At 34.7% G+C, this 5,293-nt stretch overlaps 1 long non-coding RNA gene across 1 annotated transcript; it reads left to right on the forward strand.

Annotated features, from left to right (window-relative positions):
- Positions 1–318: 318 nt before the first annotated feature.
- Positions 319–4,950, forward strand: LOC109205356. The gene is made up of 2 exons (XR_002064656.1): positions 319–403; positions 4,585–4,950. It is a non-coding gene; the product is annotated as an uncharacterized LOC109205356 (long non-coding RNA).
- The last annotated feature ends 343 nt before the right edge of the window (positions 4,951–5,293 follow it).

A 5,293-nucleotide genomic window follows, 5' to 3' on the forward strand; every position in this document is an offset into this window, starting at 1 on the left:
CGGGTCCATAACCATGGGTTCCAATGCACGAGATCTTGTAGCACTTATCCATTTTTACCTCACATCTGTGCAAATAATGCCCATTTATGTCAAATATTTCACTATGCTAACGCTTAATTATTGGAAGTATTAGAAAATATATTTTACATAAACAAAATTGTATGAAGAGCACACCTAATAAATCTGTAAATAAATGAACTATTGTTACATGCAATTCTCGTGTAATCGTTTTTTTTATTAAACAAAATTAGCTCCCTTCATTGGGTATAAATTCTACCTTTTTTGCGCACTTAGCACACAAAGCAATTTTATAAAAATCTCAATCTATACCAGCATAGAAGGATGGCTTCTTTCCAAAAGCAATTAGCTGTTTTCATGCTCCTCCTCTGGGTCGCTACAGTTGGTAAGTAATTTTTATTAATAACTCCCTTCACTAGCTCTTTCATAATAATTTAAAAAAAAATAACCTTATGTTACTAGAGGCCGATCTAGAATTCCGAAAAAATGGGTTCACCATTACTTTTAAGATAAATATTAAGTTTGATGACATAAATTTTTACAGTACAATAACGTAGCGAGCAAAAAATAATTAGTTTCATTATCACAAAAAAGAAAACATCATCAATTTACAATTGTATTCAGACGAGTTTTCATACTTTGAAAACGATCTATAATAGCATCATTGCTTACAGTTGCAAATACCTTATGCTCTATAATGCAAACTAAACAACCATTCAAAAATTATTCACTAATACTATTATGTAGATCATTTTTTATGAGCTTCATTGAGGCGAATGCTCTATATTGCAAACTAAATAACCATTCAAAAAGACATAAAAAAATGCAGAGATGACTCACAAAGTTTTACATGTATCCTCACCTCTAAAGCTCAAAAAGACATCATAAATTCATACTTCCGATCTTTGGAAGAAGAAGCTAAGACATTATTGAAGAATATTGCTAAAGATCAACTAACAATAAATTCTCAGCTTTTGGTATATGGTGAGAAAACTGACACAATTGGGTAGTTGAAGTGCTTAATATTAAGTAGAAATATTTGAAGCCTAAGAGGCAAATCAATTCCCATCTATGTGAATGCAGAATTTGGTCTTCATATGTGTCACAAATAAAAATATAAAAAAATTTGCTGGAAATTTCAAGTAAAAATCATGCAACAGATTGAAACAAAATCAAAACCGGGGAATTCTTTTCAAAAGTTGTAAATAAGTTGAAATAAAGCTTTACCTCTTATCAGAAAAATCTTCTAAATGCTTTGAATCTAACAATTTTGTCCACTTTGATCAATGCAAGAGACAAGAAAGACCAATAATATATAGTAGGAATTAGCTGATTAGGGTTTTATGTTTTTTGAATTTTGGGATGAATTGGGTTTAGATTAGGAATAATATTATATTTGGGGATGGGGAAATCGAGAAAAACTCCAAGCCTTGTCCCAAATAGGAAGAAGTGAGCTCTAGCCTTGACTGTTGAGGAATAGTATTATATTTTGGACAGTTGTTAGGTTACCCTAACAGACGTGTGGGAATGAAGCAACTACTATCTTTTTTATGTTTAGCATCAGCCATACCTTTTTATGATATGTCCATCCTAAAAATTTGCAAGAATTTTCTCATTGCTTTTGAACTCAGCTCTTCATTTTTGTTTCGCAGTTTGTTGTCTTTGTATTTTTACAGGAGTTAGGCCTCTCAATATATTTGGTTTACAATCTTCCGGAGTGCGTGGTAAATCTAGGATTCAAAGTCATTGGGTTCTGCTATTCATATATGTACGATCTTTTTTAAATGCATAAATATACATAGTTCAAATTAATCGCAATTAATTCTTGAACCCCTTGTGTTTAGTCTAAATCCACCACTAGAAGAATCCCAACGTATCAGCCTCTTTAGTAACTTGATAATAACTATAAGGTATTTTTTGTATCATAAATACGTAGCTCAAGACGAGGGGTCATCTTTGGCAACTGAATAGGGTCAGCGAGGTATCTCCTTGATTAATAGTTGAACATGCTTGATGAACTTAGGGACATGTATATACAATGCCTCGAGGTACAAGTACTAAAATGGCAATTTTTTGTTGTGTTGTTCTATGATAGTGGTTTCATCTTCTAGATTAGGCACTGAAATTGATCATTTTTTTATTCCTTCAAATTTTTATTTAGGGGCCTGGATTTTTGCCTGTATTCTGTAATGGTTTTACTACCTTTTTTTTCCAGCTGTTATTAATTTGTTAGATTTAACACTAACTGACTGTCCACGGATTCAAATATTCAATCCCACAATGATTGGAAATTTGTGCTTTTAGTACCCCACTCTTTTGAAAAATAGGCTTCTGTGCAAAAAATGGGGTGTAAAATGTGGAACCAAATTCCATTAGCAATAGCCTATTCTATAATAAGGTTTCTAGAGGATTTTAAGTGCTTGTTAATTGCTTTATCTCTGTTGGCATTGGAAGAGCCATATTTTACCTATAACTTTTAAAAATGACAGCTTCAGATATTTTCTCTTACTCCCTCTTCTATATTATCCTTTCTAGTTGAAATTTTCTTGGGGGCAGTGGTACATGCTCATAAGCTACAGTACTAAGAGCAAAAACAATACCAATTTCTTTAAGGGAAGAACAACTAAAGTATCTTGACATGGAAAAGAAATCACTTTATAAACCAAACAGTCATTCAACTAGATCAAAACCTATAAGTAGTTAAATAGGAAAAATAGAACAAATCGCTTAACACATTACTCTTGTTAGTGAATCTCCATCTTTTTTTTTGATTTCTTATCCGGTGTTCGGTACCCGCATTGGAATCCGACTAATCCGGATTCGCATCGCGTAGGGCACATGGGGGAAGCGCTCCTTACCAAGGATTTATCCATTTCCATGGCTCGAAATCGAGATCTCTGGTTAAAGGCGGAGCAGCCTCATCCACTGAACCACATCCTTTGTTGGTTTCCATCTTCAGTTGTCTTCAACTTGTGACTGAAAACAACAAGGTATAACCTAAATAAAAGTTACCCACATCCCGTGTCACATCCGGTGTGTACATCAAACCAATGAATGCAAGACATGTATGTATATACACACTGTGATATGTATTATAACCCCCGATAGCAAACAAGAAAAATTAGGATTACCAAACGGAATTTGGTTCTTCTTCTGCCATGTCACTCTTTGGATTCTGCATTTGTTCTTATCATGTTATTTGTGATGACCCGAAACCTTGAGATTTGATTTTTGAGGGAAAAGTGGTAATTTGACCGAACCCGTAGGTTTGAGCCGTCATTTATGATTTATCGGGACTGTCGGATTGATTTCCAAAGGTTCCGGATGAGTTTGTGCGAAACTAGTCACATAAGTGGTTAAGAAGGGTTCCGACAATCAAAATCGGGCAAACGAGGTCGGAACTGTAATTTGACGATGCATACAGCTTCGTGTCGTCATTTGTGACCCATAGGAACTAGAATCGTGACCAAGGTAGTGGTAGTTGGTTGGCGATGAGTACGAACGACATGTACCTTCCTTTTTTGGGAAGATCCTTCCATCCTTGGAGACAAGTCTACACTCTTTTCAATCTTAGTAGAAGTTTTAGCCGATGAGGAGAGCTTAGTGGGAGCTAGAGCACCACTCTCAGCTTCTGTCTGATCGAAATCATCAGAACATATTGGTAGGGAATAGATCCCGTGACCTAGGCAGTTGCAGTTGGAAATAAGGGGCCAAAACCAGTGCACTACTTCACCTCTTTTGACCATGGGTATATATATATATATATATATATATATACTTTTTGCCAAATTATGTACATCATATGAATATTTTAATCGGAGGACCACAGGTTCACGTGAACCATATCTTACACGGTGGATCCGCCCCTGTATGTTACATATCAGTGCATGTGCATGCACATTTACGTTACACACTACTACAAACACGCATTTTTATGACAGACATTATCGTCAAAGTCTATCGGAAATTTGAAATTTTCGTTGGAAAATCGTCGAACATAGTTTTTGATTACCATAGGTAAGATTGAACTTATTGGTTCTTAATTCTAAGATAGCGGCACTAAATGTTAGTAATTGGGTTCTAAATGCAATTTTTGTACGTATATTTAGTAGATTTTGTAATACAAATACAAAGTTTGGACCAAAGCTATTGGATTTCGTCGAACTAGTAGTTAACCCTCTAGGTCCGCTCTTGCCGATGAGCATTCTCGACGGAACTTCGTCAGAAAAATGCGTGTTTCTAGTAGCGACGTATGATTGCAACAACTACAACAAACTTAGTGATTTTCTCCAAGTAGGGCCTGGGAGGGTAGCGTGTACGTAGTCTTTACCCATACTCTTAGAGGGCAGAGAGGATGTTTCCAGTAGACTGTAGGCTAACGAAAATATGAAGCAAAGTAGTAGCAACAAACAGTAACAACAAAAAGATATTAAGAAAAACGAAGCGAAAGAAGACAATCAAACAATAGTAGTAATAACAATCCAAGAATAAAAGTATATCATTGTGACATATGGTTGTATCATCTAATATTTTTTGATGATGTTATTTATACACCCAAATTTTCAGGGTCACCAAACATGCTGGTTATGGCTGTACGTGATTTTCCATTAGAGGTAGCTGCCATGGAACAAACTTTGTTTCTAAATTCACTAATCACTTGCTAGAGACCATGTCAAACAAACAACCATTATTTTCCAGAGGAGAAGACTAGTATTTCTCTCGCTCGTTAAATGGATATTTTTGAATGTCGTGTGTACGTCATTTAATAATAAAGCAATTTGCAATTGCTTCAGCTGTATGTTGCAACAAATCGCATCGTCAAATATTTGTACTGTAAACATGTCTTAAATATCGCATGTTCTTGTGTCGTCTTTAATTTGTTTCCATGTTATATATGTATTAATTATCGGCGTATGCATTCCACATTATGTATTATGATTCTATGTACTATGACCATCACGTAAAAATATATTTTATGTAGGTCGCCAAATGAATAATGACTTTACTGGCTTCCTATTTTTTATTTTTAGTGGTGACATATTTAACATTGAAAGGTGATTAAAGTTGTTATAAAATGTAAAGAATTACTCGGCAAATAAAAAATAAATTTTATGTAGATCTCCAATGAATAATTACTTTAATGGTGACCTATTCGAATTTTGTGGCGACTATAGTTAGTACTAAATGTCAGCGCTTATCGACTAAAGTCGGCATAAAGTTAAGGCTATTCTGCCCAAGAAAGTTGCTTTTGAAAGGATAAATTATTTTGGCGAAA

The sequence above is a fragment of the Nicotiana attenuata genome, unplaced genomic scaffold (assembly GCF_001879085.1).
Source record: "Nicotiana attenuata strain UT unplaced genomic scaffold, NIATTr2, whole genome shotgun sequence".
In the NCBI taxonomy this organism is placed as follows: domain Eukaryota; kingdom Viridiplantae; phylum Streptophyta; class Magnoliopsida; order Solanales; family Solanaceae; genus Nicotiana; species Nicotiana attenuata.